Raw genomic sequence first — 7832 nt, forward strand, 5'->3', positions numbered from 1 at the left:
GGTGTCCCTGGCTGGATCCAGGTTTTTGGAGGGGCCCTGAGGAAGCCTGTCAGGAGCCAGGCAGCACGAGGCCCTGCACGGACATGGATCATGATGATGGTTATTGTGCAGCTGGGATGCATTTAATGCCAGACAAGTGCAGATAATGCTCCTTTTGCTGACAGATTTCACCAGGGGTCACCACAAACCCGGCGTAGCTCGAGTCTGTGTGACAGGATCCCCTTCCTGAGGGACATTTCTCACCAGCGGTGAGGGAAATGCCAGGGGATGCTGTCAGGGAAGGCAGGACAGGAACTAAATCTCACTGAAGACATAAATCTTCTTCGTCTAGAGAACAAGAAAAAGCCCAGTCAGTCAAAACTGCACCGTGGGTTGTTTTTATAAATGGATTTCTGCTTTGGCTTCCTCTCCTGACATTCCTGGGATGGGTCCCCCACCTCTCCTGCCCTGCCTGGAACGATGGCAGCCCCTCCAGGACAGCTCACCTTCTGCTGCTGAAGCTTTACAACTCTCCACTGATATTTTTCCCAACTGGAAAATGCTTTCCCAAGGCTCCCTATTTTTTTCTAAAGTAGAAAACCACTAGGAACGGGTCTGGGATGGAAAATCATAGAATCACAGACTCACAGAATGGTTTGGGTTTGAAGGGACCCTAAAGCTCATCTCATTCCACCCCCTGCTATGGGCAGGGACACCTTCCACTATCCCAGATTGCTCCAAGCCCTGTCCAACCTGGCCTTGGACACTTAAAATTCTGATTTTGTCTCCTTTTCATTCTGCTTTCCCTTTGCAATGAGCTGCAGGCCTTTGGACCAGCTCTGTTCAAAAGCCCTGTGGAGGTGGCACCTGGGGACATGGGTCAGTGGTGGCCTTGGCAGTGCTGGGGAATGGTTGGGCTCAATAATTTTAGAAACTTTTCCAACCTAAACTATTCTGTGATTTTTTGATGCATTTGGTACAACCCTGGGCCACTCTGGGCCCACTGAAGCTCCTTTAATGCCTTCCATTAGTTTCAGGATGATGAAGAGGGAGGATTTGAGGTGACACCAGTGAGGTAATAAAATGTAATCATTAAAATGCCATTTGCCTGCCTCTGCCAGAGCTCTTCCAGCCAGTGCTTTTCAGAAGAAAACTGATAAAATTGGGTTTTTTGTAGCACCAGAGCAGGTCCTGTCAGGAGCAGCATCTCCCAGGGCTGTGACAGTGAAAACAGTGAGAACAACAGCAAAAGTAAAATGAAAATAGCTCCTAAGTACTTCAGGATTTGGTTTAGGGTGTTAAGGGTTGGACTCAATCTTTGAAGGCTTTTCCAGCCTTAAAGATTCTAAGATTCTGCCTGGGAGAACAAAACTGGTATGAAAAACTTGGATTGCCAAGGGTTTAAAACACTGGCACCAACATTGTGTATCCAACTGTTTAATTTGATTTACAGAGAGAAATCTTGTCCCTCCTGGCTGGGGGTTGAGTAAGAAACTCCTTTCGGGGGTGCAGCTTCAAACAGGACCAGGGCAGAGCTGCCAGGAAAGAAGATTTGAAGTTCTGAGGGTAATTTTGTCTCTGAGCTGAGGCAGGTATGATGCCTGAGGTGGCACCTAACACCAGAGACGAGACAAGAATAAGAGAATAAAAGGAGGTATTTATTTGAAGGGCCTTCAAAGGCACACCCTGGGCAGTCCAAAAGGCCTCACCCAAGACGGACCCTGGGTCACGGGTTCTTCACACCTTTATAAGTTTGGTTCATTTGCATATCAGGGTTAATTCTCCAATTAAAGCTTCAGTTAATGATGTAATCACCCCCAGTTTGCCCCTCCTCTCAAAGGCTTTAGTTTACACATTTTGGGGCCTGGGACCATCGAGGTGTCCTTGGAGAGCAAACCTAGAGAGGTTTGTTATGTCTGACCAGCGTGAGAGAACAGCAGCTGAGAGGGCACAGGAAACTCCAGAGTTACACACCAGGCAGTGCAGCATTTGAAAAACAGAAAAGCTAAAACCTAAGGCATCAGCTGCTGCCCAGCAGGTCCCTGATTCCTGGAGCAAGTGGAGTAAGGAGCTCACGAGACACAGACAAATGTGAAGGCTAGCACAGGAACAACATCAAACTGATGAAATGGAAGCAAAATGAAGCAAACAGAACTAAAATAAACCTCAAAGCCACCCTCTGGGTGATTCCAAACTGCTGGGCTGCAGCTCATCCCTCAGGATGGGACATTTAGGATGGGAGGACTGCAGGATGTTGCCAGGTATAGATAATTTTTCTGAGGAAATAATTAAAATTTTGGCCTAAATAATGATTTTTTCTAATTGAGCTAAACCAGTGTGGTCTTGTTTTCAGGACTAATTATTACATGTGATAAACAACTCCTCTCTGAACCCTTCCTAATAAATAAATAACTACCCTTGGAAAAAAAAAAAGGATTGTCTCCATGCAGCTTGAGAAAGGCATTTTTATTGCTTATGGCTTTTTAAAGTGCTTTAGATCTTCCTTTAAATTTGCTCCCTGTGTTCCAGGAGCAAAGAGCCCTGTCAGGTTTGATGCTGCCCTGTAGGAGAAGGCCACAGAGAGAGATTTTCCCATTTTTTCTGTGCAATTTAAGAGCCAGTTTGAAGATTCCAAAGTGCTCTGGCACTTTTAACCAACCAAGGCACAGGATATTTAGGGCAAAATTGAAATAGAGCTGCAGTTCCTGGAAAGCACAGAGCATTGCACACTCTAAAAAGAAGAAGATGCTGAAAAGAAAAAGCACAAAGGCAAAAATATGAAAAGTAGCAGCTCTCTCAGAGCTGGGAAATTGTAAATTCAGATAAATTATGAGGAATCTGATAGCTGTAGGATGAGCCCATCCATTAAAACCACGGAGAGGGAACAACGGATCGTAGGGAAATAAAAAAGGTTGGGATTATCAGCAGCCTCCTCTCCCATTCCTTTATATTGGTTGTTTTTCTGGTGGTACAACAAGAGTTCTACGTTTTTAAAATGAGCTGAGGACCAGCAACACCCACCTGCAACAATGGGGCTGCAGCAGCTCCAGCCACACTGGGGATGCTCCCCAAACTGCAGCTGCAGGAATAAATGAAAGCAATGATGTGATTTCGGTAAAAAAAAGAATCCCCAAAACCCCATTGATGGAAATAAAACACTTCACTCATCTTGTGTTTGATGCTCCCCAAACTGCAGCTGTATTAATGAAAGCAAAACTATGATTTTTGTAAAAAAAACCCCCCAAAAATCGATTAATGCAGATAAAGCACTTCACCCATCTTCTGTTTGATGCTCCCCAAATGTCAGCTGGAATAAATGAAAGCCACAATGTGATTTTTGTAAAAAAAAACCCCAAAAACTTAAACATTTCACTCATCTTGTGTTTGATGCTCCCCAAATTACAGCTGGAATAAATGAAAGCCACAATGTGATTTTTGTAAAAAAACCACCAAAAACTTATTGATGCAAATACAACATTTCACTCATCTTGTGTTTGATGCTCCCCAAATTGCAGCTGTATTAAATGAAAGCAAAACTATGATTTTTGTAAAAAAAAACCCCCAAAACCCCTAGTAATGCAAATAAAACACTTCACACATCTTCTGTTTGATGCTCCTCAAATTGTAGTTGTAGTAAATGAAAGCAAAAATGTGATTTTTGTAAAAAAACCCACCAAAAACTTATTGATGGAAATACAACACTTCATTCATCTTGTGTTTGATGCTCCCCAAATTGCAGCTGGAATAAATGAAAGCAAAACTATGATTTTTGTAAAAAAAACCCACCCAAAAACCCTAATAATGCAAATAAAACATTTCACCCATCTTCTGTTTGATGCTCCCCAAATGACAGCTGGAATAAATGAAAGCCACAATGTGATTTTTGTAAGAAAAAGCAAAAAACCCCAAACTTATTGGTGCAAATACAATATTTCCCTCCTCTTGTTCCCTTGTTTAACTCCCTGCAAATCGCTGCTGGCTGAGGAAATCCACGCTGGCCATGGGCAAGTGAAGGCCCTGTTCTATCCATGAGAAACAGAAGTGTAGGGACTAAAGATCTTTTAAATGCCTTGGGAAACACATGGGGTAACCAGGAGAGAGGATCCCAGAGCTCCTTTATATCCCTGTCCGTGGAGGGAGGGTTGGGAAATTGGGATTGATCATCCAGGAGAGGCAGCAGGAGGAGCCAGGGCGGCTCCGGGAGGTCTGGGACAAGCAGGGAAGGTTTTCCTGGGACATTATCCCATTGTGTCACCTCACTGCAGGGATGTCTGCAGAGATCTCAGCAGCAAGGCACGGGCAGGTTCTGTTTCCTCCAGAACGGGGCTCCCCATGGTCGGCAGAGTCCATCCCACGCTCCAGCAGCTCCGCGCGGCTGCGGAAGGTCAGGAGAACTCAACTGAGGCCAAAATCCCACCAAAACTGAGGTGAAACCACTTTGGGTTCAAGGAACTGAGCACAAAAAGTGTCCCTGGAAGATCCAAGTGCAGCTCTCTGGAGAGAAGAGTCAAAGTGAGAACATCTCCTCTATACTCAGTTATGGAGTTGTTTTACTGAGCTCTTTGATACGACCCAAACACAGGCCTTGAAATTACTTTTCCATTGCAAGGACCTTTCAGGAGAAAACCTAAAATTCTTTAAATTGAAATTTTATCTGTCTGCCCTTCAGTAAAGACTGATGGAAACACTGATTTCAGATTATATGAGCTAAAAATATGCCACTGAAAGTACCTTTTAGGATAAAGACCAAATTGTTTTAAATGACTTTTTTTTAAAAATAAAAGTTTGTCTCACCAGCCCTTCAGTAACCACGGATGGAAACACTGGATTCAGATGATACAATCCAAAAATGTGCTATTGGAAGGACCTTTCAGGATAAAACCTAAAATTTTTTAAAGGAAAAATTTTCTTTCTTTGTCCTTCAGTAACCACCGATGGAAACTCTGTTGCAGCCCGTCCCTTCAGGTGGGGTTTCACACTCATGTAAAGAAGAGTATATAGACACAGTAGAATATACAGATAGAATCTACTACATCCACTATCTCAACCCCATCAGCCTGATATTGCAGCACCCAAAATGCTCCATCCAGCACCTGATCTCACTCCAGGAAATTCCAGTAACTTTTGCAAATGGTGCTTCAGATATTCCCAAGCTTTCTTGGCAGATACAACACCACAAGCAGCTCTGCTGGTGTTATCCAGGGCTAATGTTTATAAAGACAAAACGCAGCATCATCAATGAAGAATTTGGGTGGTGAGGGGGTGGAAAGAATCATTTTCAAAGCATATTTACATTCAGAATTAAAAATTCCAGCCATTCTATGCTTGAGCTGGGCTTTTCTTTTCCCTCCCTGTGCATCTGAAGAATTAAGAAGTGTTCTTACAAGCAGTGGGGTTAAAAACACATCTAGTGCAGATGCTGAAAGGCAGCGTATCAGTGAACTGAGAAGTGATTATGTTGTACCCCTGGGCAATGAGGCTGTCATCAAATTTCCAAACAAGATGTGAGAATCCAGGGCAGTTCTGTTGTTGGGTCACAACGGTTGCTTGGCAGTTCCTCTCCTTATTTTCCGGTTAGGAACGAAATCCCAACATTTCCAGGATCAAATCCTCCCCTGGCAGGGAAAAGAGGCACAAAAGACTGATTTGGGGAGGGGAGGCTGTGACAGCAGAATGGGTCAGGCACAGGGTAAACCCAGCCAGAAATGAATAAATGAAATGGGGGAAAATAAGAAATTGTGGCTTTTGCTGCAACCCAGACCTCAGCTGATGACTTGTCCTACACCAGCTGCAGTTATTACTTGTTATAAACAGCTGAAATTATTCCTTGCTATAAAACATCAGAAGTTTTGGCTTGGCTGCCCACCCAGACCCCATGGATCCAGGTACTGATCCATGAAGTGCATTTTGGATGCACAGGGAGGTTCCTCCAGAAGGAAATTTTAAGCACCTGTTGATGAACCACCCCCTGGAGAAGCCCATTCTGCTCCTTTCCTGCTCTTCCCTATTTTTAATTTATATATTTTTTCCTAAATAAATAAATAAATAAATAAATGTTTTAAAAAGCCGAACGACAAAGGAACCAAAGAAAATAAAAATACTTGCAAAGGTGTTGATCAGATTTTACTGGCGAAGACAAAATTCTGAGGTCACCTCTGTAACTGGGACTTGTTTTTCTGCCCAGCACAGAGCAGAGCTGCCTGTAGTTCTCCAGCGGGGACAGAATTCCATATTTCCAGGCTTTACAGGTTCCAAGAGGAGTGAAATGGCAGTAAACCCAGAGAAACCAGCCCTATTAATAATTAAATTGTCTCCCTGATGTGCTCAAGAAGGACGGTTGCCACCAAGTGCCACAGCCACCGCCAAGTGCAATAAAATGGGTTTATGCAACATTTGGAGGCAGCCTCCCCCTCCCAAACCTCTCCTGTGCACAGGGAACGTCCAAAGTCAGCAGGAATGGAGCTGAGCCTATGGGAAAGGGTCATTTCCAAAGGTAATTGATGCCTTTTTAACCCAGAACTGTCAAAGTGTATTGAGAATAATGGAGCCTGACAAGGCCGAGGCTGAAGGAGGAACGGGCAGATTGAGCTGCTGAGCCTGGCGCTGTGTTGGCGTTGCACTTTCGGCAGCGCTGCAGCAAACAAATGTTTCCCTAAATAAAGGAAAATGGTCGAATGCTTAGAACGAGCCCCAAAATATTCCCACCCCAAAGTTTTCCCCTGAATGGTTGAATCCCATTTCTCTCACCAGTGCCTGGTAAGAGGGATCTGTTGGGAAGTGAGGTCATCGAGAATAAAATCCAACCCTTTTAGGTGAGAAAGCATTGAAATCTGCCTTCCCTGGGTGCTCCTGCACTGCCAACCCCTCTGTGCTGCAGAGGGGCAGGTGGAGAGCTCTGCAGGGAGATTCGAGGGCTGATGGGACTCCAAGCCTTGATTCAGTTGGAGAGAGACAGGAAAAGTCCTGCAAAGCCACGGGAACAAGAGATCCATGGAGGGCAAGGAGCAGGATGTGAGGCTGTAGAGAATGGAGGTGTCATCTTTAATTATGCACCCAGATAAACTCAGTCCTCAGGTCAGGGGTGGGATGTTCTCCTTCCCTGGGTGCTCCTGCCCAAATCCAGGGATTTTGGGGGAGCATGGGATAAATTAGGGAGAGCACCTGCTTTTCAAAGGGCTGAATGTCCCACAGCTTTACGTGTGGCCCTTTCTCTAAATCCTTCCCACTTGAGAACGAGACAACAAAGGTTTAAAACCCCCTTGTAGGGTTTTTAAACAAACCCAACCCAAACCTGCATTAAAACACAGCTGCAGGAATTATAAAAGACTCGATTCAGGAGGCCAAGCTCTCGCCTTGCACATCCAGGGGGATTTTGCTGCATCCAGCTCGTTTCAGGGAGGTTTGAGGAGCAGGGTTATGTAAGGCACAGAACAGGATGATGTAAAAGGGAGCAGGATGAAGCTGGAAGATCACTGAGGTGCTTCCCAGAGGACTGAGATGGCACTATTTATACACAGTTAGATTTTTTTGGCAATATAGAAGACATGCACAGCTCTGCCATGATCAAAATCCAAACACCTCTGTTTGTTTCTTTTTTGGGCCGGTTTAGATAAAGCAAAACCCACCGAAGCCAGCAAGTCCCATGGAACCTTGGGTATATAACGCAAGGCTCAGCTGCCAATACCAACTTCAGGGCACCTTTCAAAGTTCAGCTCCCATTTCCCTTTTAGATGTGAGACTGAGCAGAAAGAAGAAATCAAACCGCTGGTTTTTAGGGGAATATTATGTAGAAAACGTTGGCCTCAAACACATTCACATTTCGCTTCCCCATCCAGAATACCCCAATCTCCCAT

The sequence above is a fragment of the Corvus cornix genome, chromosome 6, assembly GCF_000738735.6.
Source record: "Corvus cornix cornix isolate S_Up_H32 chromosome 6, ASM73873v5, whole genome shotgun sequence".
NCBI classification, from domain to species: domain Eukaryota; kingdom Metazoa; phylum Chordata; class Aves; order Passeriformes; family Corvidae; genus Corvus; species Corvus cornix.